Consider the following 21471-nt stretch of genomic DNA (forward strand, 5'->3'; position numbering starts at 1 on the left):
GCGATTGTCGCTTGGAGAGAAGTCGGCTGGAGACTGTATATTGAGTAGCGATGCACTTTGTGCCTTCTATCGTCATTACAAGGACACGAGGGTTACAATTAATTTCAGTGGTGCGTAGGAAACTGTCAAACTGACTCCCAGGAGAATGTCTTTCCGTAGACCGTGGCCGCATTAGTACCTTGGAGGGAAGGAAGTCAGCTGGAGACGGAACTACTGAAGCAAAACGCAATTTATGTGTTCCATCGTCATTAAGAGGGTACCAGTGTTACAATTAACTGGCAGTCGTGCGTCGGAAACAAGCAACTTGACTCCCAGTAGAACTTCCATCCGGTAACGACGGCTGTGTAATTCTCTTGGAGAGAAGTATGCTGGAGACTGAAGTAGTGTGTTCCATCGTCATTACTAGGGTGTAGGGGATGCAAATAACTGGGCGTGGTGCGTCGGAAACAAGCAACTTGACTCCTAGGAGTACGTCCATCCGGTGACTCTAGCCGTGTTAGTCGCTTAGAGAGAAGGCGGCTGGAGAGTGAAGTATTGAATCGCGAAGAAATTTCTGTGTTCCATCGTCTCTACGAGGTTGCGAGGGCTACAATGAACTGCCACTGGTGCGTTAGAAAGAACCAACTTTACTCCAAGGAGAACGTCCATCCGGTGATGTGGCTGCATTAGTTGCTTGTAGAGAAAGCGGATAGTGAGTGAAGTATTGAACCGCGACTCAATTTGTGTGTTCCATTGTCATTACGAGTGTACAAGGGCTACAATAAACAGTCAGTGGTGTGTCGGAAACAAGGAACTTGACGCGCTGAAATTTCTCCGTCCGGTGACCGTGTCTGCGTTATTCGCTAGGAGAGAAGTTGGTAGGAGACTGAAGTACTGAGCCACGACGCAATTTGTGTGTTCCGTCGTCATTAATTAGTTACGATAGCTACAATTACTTGTCAATGGTGCGTCGAAAACAACTAACTTGACACCCACGAGAACGCTCATGCGGTGACCGTGGCTGCGTTAGTCGCTTTTAGCGAAGTCGGCTGCAGTGTGATGTTTTGAATAGCGACGCCCTTTGTGTGTTCTATAGTCATTACAGGTTGCGAGGGTTACAATTAGCTGTCAGTGGTGCGTCAGAAACAAGAAACTTGACTACCAGGAAAACGTCCATCCGGAAACCGTGGCTTCTTTGGTCGCTTTTGGAGAAGTCGGCCGATGTCTGATTTAATCGCGATACAGTTTCTATGTTCCATCGTCTTTACGAGGTTGTTAGGGTTACAATTAAATATCAGTGATGCGTCGTAATCAAGAAACTTCACTCCTAGGAGAACGTACATCCGGTGACCGTAGCTGCGTTTGTCAGTTAGAGAAAACTCGGCTGGAGACTCAAGTACTGAATTACGATGAAATTTGTGTGTTCATCGTCATTACGAGTGTGCGAGTGTTACAGTTAACTGTCATTGCTGTGTCGGGAACTAGAAGCTTGACTCCCTGGGGAACGTCCATTCACTGACCATGGCGGTGTTAGTCGCTTTTAGAGAATCCGGCTGGAATCCGATGTCTTCAATAGCGACGCAATTTGTGTGTTCCTTCGTTTATTACAATCTCCGAGGTTTATAATTAGCTGTCAGTGGTACATCGGATCAAGAAACTTGACTCCCGGGAGAACGTACATCAGGTGACCGTGCTGCATTAGTTGCTTGGAGAGAAGTAGGCTGGAAACTGATATACCGAATTTCGACTCAATTTGTGTGTTGCATCGTCATTACGAGTGTGCGAGTATCACATTTAACTGTCAGTGGTGCGTTGGAAACATGCAATTTGACTCCCAGGAGAACGGCCATCTGGTGACTTTAGATGTGTTAGTCACTTGGAGGGAAGCCAGCTTGAGACTGTAGTACTGAATAGGAACGCAATTTGCGTGTCCCATCGTCATTACGAGGGTGCGAGGGTTACAATTAACAGTCATTGGTATGTCGGAAACAAGCAACTTGACTTCCAGGAAAACGCCCATCCGGCGATCGTGGTGGCGTTAGTCGCTTGAAGAGAAATCAACTAGAAACTGATGTATGGAATAGCGATGCAGGTTTTGTGTTCCATCGTCTTTACGAGGGTAAGAGGGTTGCAATTAACTGTTAGTGGTGCGTCGCGAACAAGAAACTTGACGCTCATCCGGTGACCGAGGTCGTAATTGTCGCTTAGTGAGAAGTCGACTGGAGGGAGTAGTACTGAATTACGACGCAATTTGTGTGTTCCATCGTCATTACGAAGGTGCGAGTGATTCAAATGACTGTCAGTGGTGCGTCGGAAACAAGCAACGCGACTCCCAGGAGAACGTCCTTCAGGTGAAAGTGTCTGTGTTAGTCGCGTGGAGGGAAGTCGGCTGGAGTCCGAAGTACTCAATCGTAGCGCAATTAGTGTGTTCCGCTGTCAATACAAGAGTACGAGAGCTACAATTAACTGTCAGAGGTGCGTCGGAATCAAGCAACATGACTCCCAGGAGAACAGGTGACTCACCCTGCGTTAGTCGCTTAGAGGGAATTCGGCTGGAGGGTGATGGATTGAATGGTGACGAAATTTGTGTGATCCAATGTCATTAGGAGGGTTGGAGGGTTACAACTAACTGTCAGTTTTGCGTCGGAAACAAGAAACTTGACTCCGAGGAGAACGTCCATTAGGTGACCGTGGCAGCGTTAGTTGCTTGGAGAGAAGTCGGCTGGAGGCTGATATATAGAGTCGCGACGCAATTTGTGTGATCCATCCTCATTACGTGGGTGGGAGGGTTACAATTGACCGTCAGTTTTGCGTCGGATACAAGAAACTTGACTCCCAGTAGAACGTCCATCCTGTGACCGTGGTTGCATTAGACCCTTGGGATAGAAGCCGGCTAGAGACTGATGTATTGAATCGCGACGCAATTTGTGTGTTCCACCCTCATTACAAGGGAGGGAGGGTTACACTTATCTGTCATTTTTGTGTCGGATATAAAAAACTTAACTCCCAAGAAAACGTCCATCTGTGACTGAGACAGTGTTAGACCCTTGGAGAAACGTCGACTAATGTATTGAATTGCGACGCAATTTGTGTGTTCCATCCTCATTACGTGGGTGGGAGGCTTACACTTATCTGTCAGTTTTGCGTCGGATACAAGAAACTTAACTTCCAAGACAATATCCTACCGTTGACCGAGGCAGAGAAGTCTGCTGGAGACCGATGTAGGGAATCGCGACACGATTTGTGTGTTCCATCCTCATTAGGAGGGAGGGAGGGTTACAATTATCCGCCAGTATTGCTTCGGATGTAAGAAAAGTGACTCCCAAGAGAACGTCCATCCGGTGACCGAGGCAGTATTAGGCCCTAGAAGAAAAGTCGGCTGGATACCGATGTATTGAATCACGACGCAATTTGTGTGTTTCATCGTCATTAGGAGGGTGGGAGGGTTACTGTTAACAGCGAGTTTTGCGTCGGAAACAGGAAACTTGAATCCTAGGAGTTCGTCCATCCGGTGACCGTGGCTGCGTTAGTCGCTTGGAGAGAAGTCGACTGGAGGCTGATGTATTGAATCGCGACGCAGTTTGTGTGATCCAATGTCATTAGGAGGGTTACATTTAACTGTCAGTTTTCCGTCGGCAACAAGAAACTTCACTCACAGGGGAACGTCCCCCCTGTTACCGTGGCAGCGTTAGACCCTTGCAGAAAAGTCGGCTGCAGGGTGATTTATTAAATCGCGACGCAATTTGTGTGAGTGCGAGTGTTGAAATTATCTGTCCGTGGCGCGTCGGTAACGAGAAACTTGATTCCTTTGAGAACGTACATCCGGTGACCGTTGCCGCGTTAGTCGCTTGGAGAAGAGTTCTTTATTATAGAGGACCATGTCCTTCGCATCCTTGTTAGCGAGAGTGAATTTCAAAACCCCACCGGAAAACACCGATGGCCCATGCAAGATGACTTGGGCGCCTACGTAATTGTTGGTAGTAATAGAAATGTTGTCTATTTTTTTAAAAACCGTAAGACGTGAACGAACCTTGATATTAAAGTTAATTATTGAAGGTCATTCGAATGTTTTTCATGGAAACCCTTAATTGTGACGTCGTATTTCGAAACGAGAGCTTTGAACTTAAAATTTTAATTGACTTGTTTATTGAGAAAAATAAATACATCACAAGGTGTAAACGTAATTTTGACATTTGAAAGACACAAGAAACATAAATTAAATGTAGATCATACGATAATAAGGCGCTGTGTGAGTCCCCTCACCTCTCATTCCACAGGACACCCTATCAATTTTGTATCTAACACTGTATTTTGCTGTATTCTCTCCTACTCTGAGTTAATCTCTAATTGAACTTGAAACATACTTCATTATATGGCCTTCATTGAACCTTGCTATGACCTTGAATAATGTATCATTTTATACGCAAAAGTTGTCGCCCTTTCAAATCTTAAATCAAATATTAGATTCCAATTTTTATAAACCACTTTAACCTCCAAATTACCTTCAAAATCACGTTCAAGTTCATGGCCATTAGTAGCAACGCATGCCCCCATTTAATACCTACAACTTTCCCTAAAAGAATTTTGCTATACCTCATCTTGGTCCCGAGTTACTCCCAGTTATGGGTCAAAGTGGTCCTCCCTGTATGTTATGAAAATCCAGACAAAGCCATTGAACGTCTAAGACTGCTTATAGCGTTGACCACTGTTGGCAGTGTAGCTCATTCGAATGGAATCCTTTCAATCATTTCAGAGTTTCACGAAAGCAGTACTTTTGAGTAATTACGGATGCAAAACTGTAAGGACTTTACAGGCCAGCACAAAAGACGAACGTAGATATGTTTCAGTATGAACTTTAGATGACTTGCAGCACGCGGATCTCCTCTCGTACAATATGTGGGACACTGACGGTTTTAAGCATGTTTTAATAATCAGTGTGACATTCCACATGATAAAACATTTAACAGCTGTAATATTGTCAGAAAACAGTTTTGTTGTGGACATACGAACATTTAGTTCACCTTGTTAAGGAATGTGGCTTTTCAACGTAATTTATGCCGCCATTGTAAGAAACAAAATTGTCCAAGCTCTCCAGTAATGATCGTAAAAAAAGCATTCTTCATTTTGGACTTTGTTTCGTCCAAAGAAGTTGAAAGATAGTACTTCAGGAGCAGGACTCTTAACTTCCACAAAGCTAATGTTGTGCCATGAGACAGGTAGCCAGAAGCGTCTGAGCTCACTGCATGAACATGAAAGCTCAAAAAAATTGAAGTACGTACAGGTGAGCGCTACAAGCTTTCTGTAGGAGGGACGACGCTACTCTCTTACAAGTGCCAACCTGTTGTGTGCCACTGCCCGATAATAGTTCTATTGTGTACCGGTACAGTTCAGTATCGAACTGTCCAGGTAACGTGCTGTACTGTCGCATATGTAGGGGCAGCATGTGATGCCAGATACTCCCAAAAACCTTCAGTAATACACTGTAGCTCTGTTTCAATAACATCTTCCATTTGATAACAATCCTAAGCTGTCATTAAAGTGCACTCGAAGCCAAAAAAACATATCTTCTCTATTATGACTCTCCATAACAATGGGCAGTAGAAGACTTCCTGCACGATCACCTCTGTTGAAGGAACCACACCTGTATTCATCAGATACGATTTCAAAATCCTATAGAAACATAAAAATCCTATAGAAATCTAAAAATCCTATACAAACATAAAAATCCTATAGAATCATAAAAAATCTGTAGAAACTGACCGAACTGTCAGTTTCATAATTCACAGCTGCAAAATACTAACACGAATTCTTTACAGACGAATGGAAAAACTGGTAGAAGCCGATCTTGGAGAAGATCAGTTTTGATTCCGTAAAAATATTTGAATACGTGATACAATACTGACCCTACGACTTCTCTCATAAGATAGATTAAGGAAAGGCAAACATACGATTCTAGCATTTGTAGACTTAGAGAAAGCTTTTGACAATGTTGACTGGAATACTCTCTGTCAAATTCTGAAGTTGGCAGGGGTAAAATACAGGGAGCGAAAGGCTATTTACAATTTGTACAGAAACAAGATGGCAGTTATAAGAGTCGAGGGACATGAAAGGGAACCAGTGGTCGGGAAGGGAGTGAGACAGGGTTGTAGCCTCTCCACGGTGTTATTCAATCTGTATATTGAGCAAGCAGTAAAGGAAGAAAAGAAAAATTCGGAGTAGATATTAAAATCCATGGAGAAGAAATAAAAACTTTGAGATTCGCCGATGACATTGTAATTCTGTCAGAGACGGCAAAGGACTTGGAAGAGCAGTTGAACGGAATGGACAGTGTCCTGAAAGAAGGATATAAGATGAACATCGACAAAAGCAAAACGAGGATAATGGATTGTAGTCGAATTAAGTCGGGCGATGCTGACGGAATTAGATTAGGAAATGAGACACTTAAAGTAGTAAAGGAGTTTTGCTATTTGGGGTCAAAATAATTGATGATGGTCGAAGTAGAGAGGATTAAAGTGTAGACTGGCAATGGGAAGGAAAGCGTTTCTGAAGAAGAGAGATTTGTTAACATTGGGTATAGATTTAAATGTCAGGAAGTCGTTTCTGAAAGTATTTGTATGGAGTGTAGCCACATATGGTAGTGAAACATGGACGATAAATAGTTTCGACAAGAAGAGAATAGAAGCTTTCGAAATGTAGTGCTACAGAAGAATGCTGAAGATTCGATGGGTAGATCACATAACTAATGAGGAGGCATTGAATAGAATTAGGGAGTAGAGGAGTTTGTGGCACAACTTCACTAGAAGAAGGGATCGGTTGGTAGGACATGTTCTGAAACATCAAGGGATTACCAATTTGGTACGGGAGGGCAGCGTGGAGGGTAAAAATCGTAGAGGGAGACAAAGAGATGAATACACTAAGCAGATTCAGAAGGATGTAGGTTGCAGTAGGTACTGGGAGATGAAGAAGTATGCACAGGATAGAGCAGCATGGAGAGCTGCATCAAACCAGTCTCAGGACTGAAGACCACAACAACAATGTAGAAACATACATTAACTATACCACACTTACAGGTGCATATGCAGCAGAGCAAGGCAGCAACGACCAGTGTTCGTCAGAAATGATTTAGAAATCCTCTGAAAACGTTCAATGGTTATGTCTCAAAATTAACTCAATGAATATCTTCTGCAAAGCTTCTAAATCGCAAGTCTCTGAAATTGTTTACGAAGGGATAGGTGACCTCCTGGACTGAAGGTAACACTCTACGCCACTGTGTTTGTCTCATTTTCGTTGCGCTCTTCACTTGATGATAGTATAGATTTCTCGACCATAAATGAGTCACATAAGAAAGATGTCTTTCTTTTTGTCATATTTACTTGTGGCATTTATGATGACACTGAATCGACTTGTCAGGCGCTATAAATATATTTAGCTCTCAGATGTTGAACTATACTTTCAGAGTGGTGGGTGAAACTGTTTAAACTTAGCACAGCTGGATTACCTCCATTTTAATCAAAGGACAATTGACATGTGACATCAGGGAGAACCCAGTAGTCAACTTTGATATAGAACAAAAAATACAAGAAACCTCAGTCTATACTCGTATATCCAGGTCTGCCACTTTGGATTCTCATCTTGAATTGTGCGACCTATGTGACACTTTCGACTGTTCTCACATTTCTAGACACGCCATCTTGGAGTCTATACTTAGTTCAAAGTGATCTGACAACCACACAGTCTGTGCTAGTATCCACCAAGTCCACTGTCCTGCATTTTGACAGCACAAATATGAGGAAAATCCATTGACCATCATGGGTCGTCATCTTCAATTCTCATTACATAGCACTGTGCCATCATCCCAGATCAGTGATCTTCGATCACCATATAGGATTTTGATGTCATAGGAGTAAAGCACTCCGTCTTCAGGCCACAAGAGGCCCATCAGAACCATCCGACCTGCGTCTCATCCTCAGTGGAGGATGCGGATAGGAGGGGCTTGTGGTCAGCACACCGCTCACCCGGTCGTTATGATGGTTTTCTTTGACCGGAGCCGCTACTATTCGGTCAAATAGCTCCTCAATGATGTCATAGTTGGTGAAAGGATTTTTTTTTAAATTTCTCACCACTTTATGCTTGGGATTCTGAAACTGGAACACACATGAAATGTAACAACCATGCACACTGGGCCCCTCACCCTAGGTCTGCCATCTTAGATTCCGTTCTTAGCACAAGTAACCAACTTACACCATCGTGTTTTCGACCCATTGCATAGTTTGACATGTTGAATTTCCCCATCAGTTTACACTTAAGAAAATTGTGTTATGAGCTCTGATGTCAGAAGACTGAAGGAAAATCCTGTCACACAATGGGGCTATTTTCAATTTCCTGCCAAATTTTTAATTTGATGCCATTTTATACACAAGGTTTTGTCCTCTGAAATCAAAGTAGTTGGTGGAGGGGAACTCTGAATATGCATGACATCACTGAAGACGTTAAACGGGGAGGGGAGAACACTGGCAACAACGCAGAGAAGGTCAGACTGTGTCAGTCACCCTACTCAACAAACTTACAAGTGCACTGGGATGTTTCCACGTTGTTCTCAGCAGTCACACCCTCACCCTGGACCATTATTCAATGAAAAATATTGTTGTTGTTGTTGTGGTCTTCAGTCCCGAGACTGGTTTGATCCAGCTCTCCATGCTACTCTATCCTGTGCAAGCTTCTTCATCTCTCAGTACCTACTGCAGCCCACGTCCTTCTGAATCTGCTTAGTGTATGCATCTCTTGGTCTCCCTCTACGATTTTTACCCGCCACGCTGCCGTCCAATGCTAAATTGGTGATTACTCGATGTCTCAGAACATGTCCTACCAACCAATCCCTTCTTCTAGTCAAGTTGTGCCACAAACTCCTCTACTCCCTAATTCTATTCAATACCTCCTCGTTAGTTATGTGATCTACCCATCGAATCTTCAGCATTCTTCTGTGGCACCACATTTCGGAAGCTTCTATTCTCTTCTTGTCGAAACTATTTATCGTCCACGTTTCACTTCCATAGATGGCTACACTCCATACAAATACTTTCAGAAACGACTTCCTGACATTTAAATCTATACTCTATGTTAACAAATTTCTCTTCTTCAGAAACGCTTTCCTTCCCATTGCCAGTCTACACTTTAATCCTCTCTACTTCGACCATCATCAATTATTTTGACCCCAAATAGCAAAACTCCTTTACTACTTTAAGTGTCTCATTTCCTAATCTGATTCCCTCAGCATCGCCCGACTTAATTCGACTACAATCCATTATCCTCGTTTTGCTTTTATTGATGTTCATCTTATACCCTCCTTTCAAGACACTGTCCATTCCGTTCAACTGCTCTTCCAAGTCCTTTGCTGTCTCTGACAGAATTACAAAGTCATCAGCGAAGCTCAAAGCTTTTATTTCTTCTCCATGGATTTTAATATCCACTCCGAACTTTTCATTTGTTTCCTTTATTGCTTGCTCAATACACAGACTGAACAACATCGGGGATAGGCTACAACCCTGTCTCACTCCCTTCCCAACCACTGTTTCCATTTCATACCCCACAACTCTTATAACTGCCATCTGTTTTCTCTACAAATTGTAAATAGCCTTTCGCTCCCTGTATTTTACCCCTGTCACCTTCAGAATTTGAAAGAGAGTATTCTAGTCACATTGTCAAAAGCTTTCTCTAAGTCTACAAATGCTTGAAATGAAGGTTTGCCTTTCCTTAACCTTTCTTATAAGATAAGTCGTAGGGTCAGTATTGCCTCACGTGTTCCAACAATTCTACGGAATCCAAACTGATCTCCGCCGAGGTCGGCTTCTACCAGTTTTTCCGTTCATTTGTAAAGAATTTGTGTTAGTATTTTGCAGCTGTGACTTATTAAACTGATAGTTCGGTAATTTTCACATCTGTCATCACCTGCTTTCTTTGGGATTGGAATTATTATATTCTTCTTGAAGTCTGTGGGTATTATGCCTGTCTCATACATCTTGCTCACCAGATGGTAGAGTTATGTCAGGACTGTCTCTCCCAAAGCTGTCAGTAGTTCTAATGGAATGTTATCTACTCCGGGGGCCTTTTTTCGACTCGGGTCTTTCAGTGCTCTGTCAAACTCTTCACACAGTATCATATCTCCCATTTCATCTTCATCTACCTCCTCTTCCATTTCCATAATATTGTACTCAAGTACATCGCCCTTGTATAGACCCTCTATATACTCCTTCCACTTTTCTGCTTTCCCTTCTCTGCTTGGAACTGGGTTTCCATCAGAGCTCTTGATATTCATGCAAGTGGTTCTCCTTTCTCCAAAGGTCTCTTTAATTTTCCTGTAGGCAGTATCTATCTTTCCCCTAGTGAGTTAAGCCTCTACATCCTTACATTTTTCCTCTAGCCATCCCTGCTTAGCCATTTTGCACTTCCTGTCGATCTCATTTTTGAGACGTTTGTATTCCTTTTGCCTGCTTCATTTACTGCGTTTTTATATTTTCTCCTTTCATCAATTAAATTCAATATTTCTTCTGTTACCCAAGGATTTCTACTAGCCCTCGTCTTTTTACCTATTTGATCCTCTGGTGCCTTCACTATTTCATCCCTCGAAGTTACCCATTCTTCTTCTACTGTATTTACTTCCCCCATTCATGTCAATTGTTCCTTATGCTTTCCCTGAAACTCAGTACAACCTCTGGTTCTTTCAGTTTATCCAGGTCCCATCTCCTTATATTCCCGCCTTTTTGCAGTTTCTTCAGTTTTAATCTACAGTTCATGACCAATAGATTGTGATAAGAGTCCACATCTTCCCCTGGAAGTGTCTTACAATTTAAAACCTGGTTCCTAAATCTCTGTCTTACCATTATATAATCTGTCTGAAACCTTTTAGTATCTCCAGTGTTCTTCCATGTATACAACCTTCTTTCATGATTCTTAAACCAAGTGTTAGTTATGATTAAGTTATGCTCTGTGCAAAATTCTACCAAGCGGCTTCCTCTTTCATTTCTTAGCCCCAATCCATATTCACCTATGTTTTCTTCTCCCCCTTTTCCTACTCTCGAATTCCTGTCACCCATGACTATTAAATTTTCGTCTCCCTTCACTACCTGAATAATTTCTTTTATCTCATCATACATTTCATTAATTTCTTCATCTGCAGAGCTGGTTGGCATATAAACTTGTACTACTGCAGAAAAATATTGTATTGTCATTATTTCATTGGCAGGTAGTGTTATCGGTGAACCAGTGGACGCCACAGGCTGCCACCATGCTGCCTCAGTTTCTTGTCATCGTGCGGACGCAGAGTGGGCTGGCATGTGAGGTCAAGCCGCCCTCCTCTGTGAATGACGCAAGGGAGCTGTTGAGCCACATCTCTGCTCTGGATGCTCGCCACACCATCAGCGAAGTCATCGTCGTCAACTCTGAGTCAGTAACCCACCAGCTTCAATTACTCAGATTACTTGTAATGTGTTAAAGCACATAGAACTATTTCCAAAAATCTACCACAACGCTGAACGTGTGATTTAAGTCCTTCCACGATTATTCAGTATTAAAAAAGTACTCTCTATGGTAGCTTTACATTTATTAATGTTCGGAATTCTGTTCATCCAGTTTCTACCACTCGCTGCTCATCATCCTCGTTCTTGCATTTTGCACAAACTGATGGAGCAGTAGAAGGTAACTAGTGAGGTGAGAGGTGAAGTAGAACAGTCCTCGTGCTGCAACACAGAACGAGCTAATAGAAGTGAATTTTGATTTTGGTATGTTATCATAAATTGTGCAATGGCTTAAGTAATCTCTCTACATTCCCGTAAAATAATTTTGCTTAAGCAGTTTTAAAGTATTCACATTAAGTACGCATCGTTCAGATGGATGAACTGGAACATAACGGCCTGGTAACACTGTTTAGCACTGCCTGTCACCCCAATAAATTACTGGAAAGTTGGAGTAGGGTTACAGGGGTCCGCTCCCTTATTGAGCAGCTGAACTGAAAATTGTATGTATTTCTCTTGCATCTGACATATTGAGGGTGTCCCATCATTACAACACAAGTGCAAACATAAACAAGAACTTGATTGGGTAATGGGAAATCGTTGCTAATCAGGTAATATCTATATTAGAGCAAAGATTAAATTCGTAAAACTTTCCACTCACAACAAACGGTTGTTGTTGTGGGTTTCAGACCGAACATTAGATTGTTGCATTTCTCTAAGCTAGTCTGTCCTGTTTACCCATCTTAACCCCTTCGTGACTACAGCGCACTACATCCACACATGCAGTGTTTTTAGTTATTTATTTATCCTGATCTGATAAGCGCCGTCTGATACACTATTACACTGGACCAGGTCTCCACATGTACCATGCCTGTTTGCATGAAAGTAACCTAAGAAATAAAAATTTTAATATGAGAAATAATATTAAAATAATTCGAGCGCCTGTAGTGATAATATGAGTAAGTAAATATGTTGTGGATTGGCAAGAGAGCCAACCCACTAGGAGAGGAAGCCGAAAGGCACGCGTTTTAGCTCACGCAGGCTGGCGTGAGGTCTGGAACAGGACAAGGAAGTTAGACTTTAGCAAAAAAGGACGTAGCTGTTGGAATACTCAACTTTAATCCGTAAATGGTGAACATCGCTCTTGACGGTACGTGTTTTACAGCATCAATAGTAACTGGTAATGGCGCTTTGCTAGGTCCTAGCAAATGACGTAGCTGAAGGCTATGCTAACTATCGTCTCGGCAAATGAGAGCGTAATTTGTCAGTGAACCATCACTAGCAAAGTCGGTTGTACAACTGGGGCGACTGCTAGGAAGTCTCTCTAGACCTGCCGCGTGGCGGCGCTCGGTCTGCAATCACTGATAGTGGTGACACGCGGGTCCGACGTATACTAACGGACCGCGGCCTATTTAAAGGCTACCACCTAGCAAGTGTGGTGTCTGGCGGTGACACCACAAAATACTATGAGTTAATGAAGTTAATAATGGCAGTACTTGTACCACTGCTGCTGCTGCCACTAGTAATGACAATAATAACTGTAATGATAGTGGCAGCAGATATAAAAAGAATTTGTAAGTGCACAAAACAAACATATACTGAAATAGCGAGTTCTCGGGACAGGATATTTAAGGAGACTACATCGGCTAAGAATACTGGGAAATGAGGAAGATCTGGTAGGAGAGAACGATATACAAGAGTAACGACTGCGTACAGGGACAATGATAATCATTATTGTTGCATAAGTATATATGTCATTAATTGTCTTCTGAAGCTGGAGATGTCATTAAATACTCTAATATACTGCGGGAGGTTATTCCAGATCCAGGTTCTATTGTGTCTAGGAACCTGCATACGCGATTCGCTAGACAAACGACCAAACAACTCGTATTAATGAGTTTTATTACAAAAGACAAGTACAAATACTTTGAACTGAGAATTTTTGTAGTCCTTCATGCATGATCCACGAGTGCAATGACACAGATGTGTCGTAAGCTAGGGGCGACATGTAAAATAATAAGTCTTCTTCAGAACAGACAAACACAAGTGACACTTCTGCTCCTAGCGACCGCTACTAATGGAAGTCCGTTAACTGAACTGCAGTGACTGCTGATCTCTCACTGCTACGTAGAAACTGTTAATGAAGAGGCTACGGTGCGTCAGCTAACGAAGTGGCTAACGTTGAAGCTGCTAGCGAAGTGGGCTTATGTCATCTTCACGTAGGGGCCAGTGCTGTCACGTTGTCGTCCTGGAGTGAGGTCGGTCAGTCTGCGACTGGCTGACCAATTCTCTCAGCCTTCTCTTCTCTGTCGTTCCCGATTCGTGCCGACGCTGACTTTACGCCGTAACAGGTTCCTGTTACCGAGAAGCACTTCTAGAATGTGGCTGAGTGATGGAGGAGGGGAGAAAGAACTTTGCTCTGATGTGTTTCTGCTATGTTGTTCAGGCAAGAGCGTTAAGGTCGAGGAGAGATATGGGAGACAGTGTACGTTGATAATACAGCAGGGGAGACAGAGGGTATGGAAGTCTCTGCGCTTGTCTGCAGCCAGTGTAGCTGTGCATGCGACACTGAAATATGATCAAAGAATCGATCATCACAGATACAACCAGTTTCTGGCGCCGTGAGCTTTCCTGAGAAAGGTCTTGCTGGATAACATCACTGTAATCAATAACTGAAAGTGTAAGGTTTGTACAAGTTGTTTTTTCAGGTCAAGAAGGAAGAGCTTTTTATATTTTTGTAGAGGATGGAGAGATGTTGATGCCATTCTGCACACTGTAAATAGGTGTTCAGTCCGATTTATATTTTCATCTATTATTACTCCTAGACTCTTTGCTGAAGGAGACGGGTTCCTATTTGTCCCAATTAGGGTTAAGGATGGTAGGGAGTCGACATAATTCGGGATAATGAGACTATTATGACCAACCAGTACCGCTTGGGTATTGGGTACATTGAAATTAAACCATTGGTAATGGGTTTCTCAAATGGTTCAAATGGCTCTGAGCACTATGCGACTTAACTTCTGAGGTCATCAGTCACCTAGAACTTAGAACTAATTAAACCTAACTAACCTAAGGACATCACACACATCCATGCCCGAGGCAGGATTCGAAACCGCGACCGTAGCGGTCGCTCGGTTCCAGACTGTAGCGCCTAGAACCGCACTGCCGGGACCTTGTTTTCACTTAGTTCTTTCAGTACTATATATCTGTGCAGTCACTTATTTGGTACTGTTGTATTCATCTTTTAATCTAGTTTTCGTATGTCTTTGTTGCAGTGGATAGATCTTCTCTGTCCACAGCAGTCAATTTATTATGATAGAGAATGTTATGAAGCATATGGGATTCTCGATAGGCGTCTTCAAGTTTATTTTGTTTTTCACTTATATACACCTGGAGGTCACAGGCCACAGCGTTCATGTCGTGTTTGCAGTAGGACAAAACTGATGACGCATCATTTACATAGTGGTAATACCGAACCCTGGACGACGTCTGATACTATATGTCACCATTGTGACTTTACGGTCCCAGACACAATACATTGCTGACGATATATCAAATGTGAGCGAAATCACTACACTGTACTTGGTGAGAAATTGAGGCTATCGAAGTCAACAGTTTCAAAGACTGCTGAAGTGTTTAGAAGCACATAATAGTCGCCACCTGTGCATCCATGGCAAGCTTCATATCAATTGTTGCATGTTCAAATGGTTCAAATGGCTCTGAGCACTATGGGACTCAACTGCTGTGGTCATAAGTCCCCTAGAACTTAGAACTACTTAAACCTAACTAACCTAAGGACAGCACACAACACCCAGCCATCACGAGGCAGAGAAAATCCCTGACCCCGCCGGGAATCGAACCCGGGAACCCGGGCGTGGGAAGCGAGAACGCTACCGCACGACCACGAGATGCGGGCAATTGTTGCATGTATTAAAGCAGAAGTTGTCTGTGATGTAAACAGAAACCGGACTGGTATTCGTCTTGTTGATTGTTTGTGGTTAGGTAGTCGGTTAGCTGGTCACGGACTATTCTGCCGCACAGGGTAGCCACGCAGTCTGAGGCGCCTTCCCATGGTTCATGCGGCTCCCCCATCGGAGATTCGAGTCGTCCCTCAGACATGGGTGTGCGTGCTGTCCTTGGCATAAGTTAGTTTAAGTTAAATTAAGTAGTTTGCAAGCCTAGGGACCGATGACCTCAGCAGTTTGGTCCCTTAGGCACTTATCACCACCACCATGTACATTTTAAGGCCTTAGACAGTGCAGGAAGAATTCAGATTGGTCGGTAATCAAGAGGATGGCAATGTTCTTTGTAGGTAGCAGCCTAACTGGTCCCTGCTTCCGTGCCTTAGGTTCCGTAACGCCTCCCTAAGCTTCATCATTTGGGCTGTGACGCCATTGTGCCCAGTAGATGCTGATCTTATACGCATGATGGCTTTTTTGGCAGTATTGCAAGTAATAAGCTTTAGACACAAGTCTTCATGGATGCAGTCGTTTAAGTACATGAAGCAATCAATGAGTGTTTCGTTTGTGTATCAATTGTTATTGCAGGTAATGTGATGTACTGGTTCAGGTCTTCATCTAGGAGAGCTGGATCAGCTGCAGATTTTACTTTGCCTTTACCAAGATCATGCACATTTTTTCTGTAGGACAGATGTTCTACTTTTTCTGTCGATTAGGATATGGGCATACCCGAGTTCTGCATTTCTCACAGAGTGACTAAGAAATATGATTTTCAGGCCAGTTTGTATGTCTGATAGGAAGTGTCTCTAAGATTCGTAAACTGTTGATGTTTACAATTATTACTTGCATCATTGTGTTCTTCTTCAGTAACTGATAGATTCTTTCTCACTATGAAACTTTATTGTGGCTATTTATTAATGTGATTCAGAGCCAAAGAATTTAGTAATGAGTAACGGAGGTAATTTGTGTTGTGACTCATTAGCCAAAGAAATATTTGGTAAAGGGACGGTGTAAAATGTGTCACTCAATGAAGAGTCGACTCTAGGTAATTGTGTGTGATCACGACAGAGCCTGTTTTCGTCAAGACAATACCTTTTTTCTAAGAGGTACATTAGGGTACTGGGCTGCAGTACATTCCTATATTCCTCAACTAAAACTGCTTCTAGAAACTTCGTAAGTAATCTTTAGTATGTTTCTGGCGTTTGTCTCCAAGTACCTGCCATTTGAGGTTTTTCGACATTTCCACGGCACTCTTCCGTGATTTAATCAAACCTGCGAGCACTCGCGCTGGCATAATTCGCATACGTTCATCATCCACTATTAATTCTATCTCTATGCGTGCCACACTCCTGAGCAGCATTATCAGTCGATAGAACGTCGTGTAAGGAGTTTCCTTTCTGGACTGACTGCATTTTCGCAGTGAATCGAAGTCAGATTCCTGTTTTACCTACGATTTAATCTTTATCATTCAGTTTCATAGCCGGTCGCAGTGGCCAAGCGGTTCTAGGCGCTTCAGTCTGGAACTGCGCGACTGCGACGGTAGCATGTTCGAATCCTGCCTCGGGCATGGATGTGTGTGATGCGCTTAGGTTAGTTAGTAGTACTAAGTTCTAGGTGACTGATGACCTCAGATGTTAAGTACCATAGTTCTCAGAGCCGTTTGAATCATTTTCAGTTTTATATCCACAAAAATTGTTACCTCTATCTGTCCTCCAGTTGATTCCTTCTAATCGTGATTTACTGATATCGTCATACGATACTGTGCTTTTGCGTTTCGTAAAGTGTATATTTTTTCATTTCTGAAAATTCAGATGAAGTTGCCAGTTTTTGCACTACTCTGAAATCTAATTAAGATCAGTCTGGAGGTTGTTCATGTGTTTCATTTAATACTTCATGATGTTGTTGTTGTTGTGGTCTTCAGTCCTGAGACTGGTTTGATGCAGCTCTCCATGCTACTCTATCCTGTGCAAGCTTTTTCATCTCCCAGTACCTACTGCAACCTACATCCTTCTGAATCTGCTTAGTGTATTCATCTCTTGGTCTCCCTCTACGATTTTTACCCTCCACGCTGCCCTCCAATACTAAATTGGTGATCCCTTGATGCCTCAGAACATGTCCCACCAACCGATCCCTTCTTCTGGTCAAGTTGTGCCACAAACTTCTCTTCTCCCCAATCCTATTCAATACTTCCTCATTAGTTATGTGATCTACCCATCTAATCTTCAGCATTCTTCTGTAGCACCACATTTCTAAAGCTTCTATTCTCTTCTTGTCCAAACTATTTATCGTCCATGTTTCACTTCCATACATGGCTACACTCCATACGAATACTTTCAGAAATGACTTCCTGACACTTAAATCAATACTGGATGTTAACAAATTTCTCTTCTTCAGAAACACTTTCCTTGCCATTGCCAGCCTACATTTTATATCCTCTCTACTTCGACCATCATCAGTTATTTTGCTCCCCAAATAGCAAAACTCCTTTACTACTTTAAGTGCCTCATTTCCTAATCTAATTCCCTCAGCATCACCCGACTTAATTAGACTACATTCCATTAACCTTGTTTTGCTTTTGTTGATGTTCATCTTATATCCTCCTTTCAAGACACTGTCCATTCCATTCAACTGCTCTTCCAAGTCCTTTGCTGTCTCTGACAGAATTACAATGTCATCGGCGAACCTCAAAGTTTTTATTTCTTCTCCATGAATTTTAATACCTACTCCGAATTTTTCTTTTGTTTCCTTTACTGCTTGCTCCATATACAGATTGAACAACATCGGGGAGAGGCTACAACCCTGTCTTACTCCCTTCCCAACCACTGCTTCCCTTTCATGTCCCTCGACTCTTATAACTGCCATCTGGTTTCCGTACAAATTGTAAATAGCCTTTCGCTCCCTGTATTTTACCCCTGCCACCTTTAGAATTTGAAAGAGAGTATTCCAGTCAACATTGTCAAAAGCTTTCTCTAAGTCTACAAATGCTAGAAACGTAGGTTTGCCTTTCCTTAATCTTTCTTCTAAGATAAGTCGTAAGGTCAGTATTGCCTCACGTGTTCCAGTGTTTTTACGGAATCCAAACTGATCTTCCCCGAGGTCGGCTTCTACCAGTTTTTCCATTCGTCTGTAAAGAATTCGTGTTAGTATTTTGCAGCTGTGACTTATTAAGCTGATAGTTCGGTAATTTTCACATCTGTCAACACCTGCTTTCTTTGGGATTGGAATTATTATATTCTTCTTGAAGTCTGAGGGTATTTCGCCTGTTTCATACATCTTGCTCACCAGATGGTAGAGTTTTGTCAGGACTGGCTCTCCCACGGCCGTCAGTAGTTCCAATGGAATATTGTCTACTCCGGGGGCCTTGTTTCGACTCAGGTCTTTCAGTGCTCTGTCAAACTCTTCACGCAGTATCATATCTCCCATTTCATCTTCATCTACATCCTGTTCCAGTTCCATAATATTGTCCTCAAGTACATCGCCCTTGTATAGACCCTCTATATACTCGTTCCACCTTTCTGCTTTCCCTTCTTTGCTTAGAACTGGGTTTCCATCTGAGCTCTTGATATTCATACAAGTCGTTCTCTTATCTCCAAAGGTCTCTTTAATTTTCCTGTAGGCGGTATCTATCTTACCCCTAGTGAGATAGGCCTCTACATCCTTACATTTGTCCTCTAGCCATCCCTGCTTAGCCATTTTGCACTTCCTGTCGATCTCATTTTTGAGACGTTTGTATTCCTTTTTGCCTGTTTCACTTACTGCATTTTTATATTTTCTCCTTTCATCAATTAAATTCAATATTTCTTCTGTTACCCAAGGATTTCTACTAGCCCTCGTCTTTTTACCTACTTGATCCTCTGCTGCCTTCACTATTTCATCCCTCAAAGCTACCCATTCTTCTTCTACTGTATTTATTTCCCCCATTCCTGTCAATTGCTCCCTTATGCTCTCCCTGAATCTCTGTACAACCTCTGGTTCTTTTAGTTTATCCAGGTCCCATCTCCTTAAATTCCTACCTTTTTGCAGTTTCTTCAGTTTTAATCTACAGGTCATAACCAATAGATTGTGGTCAGAGTCCACATCTGCCCCTGGAAATGTCTTACAATTTAAAACCTGGTTCCTAAATCTCTGTCTTACCATTATATAATCTATCTGATACCTTTTAGTATCTCCAGGGTTCTTCCATGTATACAACCTTCTTTCATGATTCTTAAACCAAGTGTTAGTTATGATTATGTTGTGCTCTGTGCAAAATTCGACCAGGCGGCTTCCTCTTTCATTTCTGTCCCCCAATCCATATTCACCTACTATGTTTCCTTCTCTCCCTTTTCCTACACTCGAATTCCAGTCACCCATGACTATTAAATTTTCGTCTCCCTTCACAATCTGAATAATTTCTTTTATTTCATCATACATTTCTTCAATTTCTTCGTCATCTGCAGAGCTAGTTGGCATATAAACTTGTACTACTGTAGTAGGCGTGGGCTTCGTATCTATCTTGGCCACAATAATGCGTTCACTCTGCTGTTTGTAGTAGCTTACCCGCATTCCTATTTTCCTATTCATTATTAAACCTACTCCTGCATTACCCCTATTTGATTTTGTATTTATAACCCTGTAGTCACCTGACCAGAAGTCTTGTTCCTCCTGCCACCGAACTTCACTAATTCCCACTATATCTAACTTCAACCTATCCATTTCCCTTTTTAAATTTTCTAACCTACCTGCCCAATTAAGGGATCTGACATTCCACGCTCCGATCCGTAGAACGCCAGTTTTCTTCCTCCTGATAACGACATCCTCTTGAGTAGTCCCCGCCCGGAGATCCGAATGGGGGACTATTTTACCTCCGGAATATTTTACCCAAGAGGACGCCATCATCATTTAATCATACAGTAAAGCTGCATGCCCTCGGGAAAAATTACGGCTGTAGTTTCCCCTTGCTTTCAGCCGTTCGCAGTACCAGCACAGCAAGGCCGTTTTGGTTATTGTTACAAGGCCAGATCAGTCAATCATCCAGACTGTTGCCCTTGCAACTACTGAAAAGGCTGCTGCCCCTCTTCAGGAACCACACGTTTGTCTGGCCTCTAAACAGATACCCCTCCGTTGTGGTTGCACCTACGGTACGGCTATCTGTATCGCTGAGGCACGCAAGCCTCCCCACCAACGGCAAGGTCCATGGTTCATGGTTCATGATAGGTAAATGTATCATTTACAAAGAGTCTACGACTGTTAATGCTATCTATCAGGCCATTAATATACAAGAGGCACCTCAAAGGTTGTAACGGATCTCCTTGATGCACATCTAAAGCTACTTCTAGATTCGTCGGTGACTCTTTATCCAAGATAACTTACGACACCCTTCTTATCGAGAAATTCTCTATCCAGTCGCAAATTTAGTTTCACTTTTGGCAAATTATGAAATACTGCAAGCACCTCATTGCCTTGATCCGTGGCTTTAAGCACGTCAAACAAGAAAATAGGGAGTAAGTTTTCGCGTGACGGTTGTTTACAGAATTCCTGCTGGTTTGCATGGATGGGTCAATCTGTTCGAAACACTTGATTACGTTTTAGCTCAGAACATATTGTAATGTTCTACAACACATGGATTTGAGCTGGTAGTTTTGTGCTCCATTTCTGTCATCTTCTAGCACACAGATGTGAGCCGTGCATTTTTTCAATTAGTCGATGCAGTTTTTCGATCCAAGGATTTTTTAGTATATTGTTATTAAAAGAGGCCTGCAAATTCTGTATCATCTTTGCGAGATTTGGACTGGGATATTACTCTGGGCTCTTCTTTTGTACAAAAATCTTTGAAGAGTTCTTTCGATAACTTTCTTCCACTTTAGTCGTAGAAGACTTAAGGCATTGGCCTTTTAATAGCGAAAAATGTGTCACTTAGCATGTCTCTGTCTGTAGTTTCTTTTTTCATCCATGTTGCAGTAGTTACTGTTTCTTTAAAGTTTATTTACATAGACAGTGTACTATGGTGGGTCCATCCCACCAGGACGATTTCTACTAGACGTACA

This window comes from Schistocerca serialis, chromosome 4, assembly GCF_023864345.2.
Source record: "Schistocerca serialis cubense isolate TAMUIC-IGC-003099 chromosome 4, iqSchSeri2.2, whole genome shotgun sequence".
Taxonomy (NCBI): Eukaryota; Metazoa; Arthropoda; class Insecta; order Orthoptera; family Acrididae; genus Schistocerca; species Schistocerca serialis.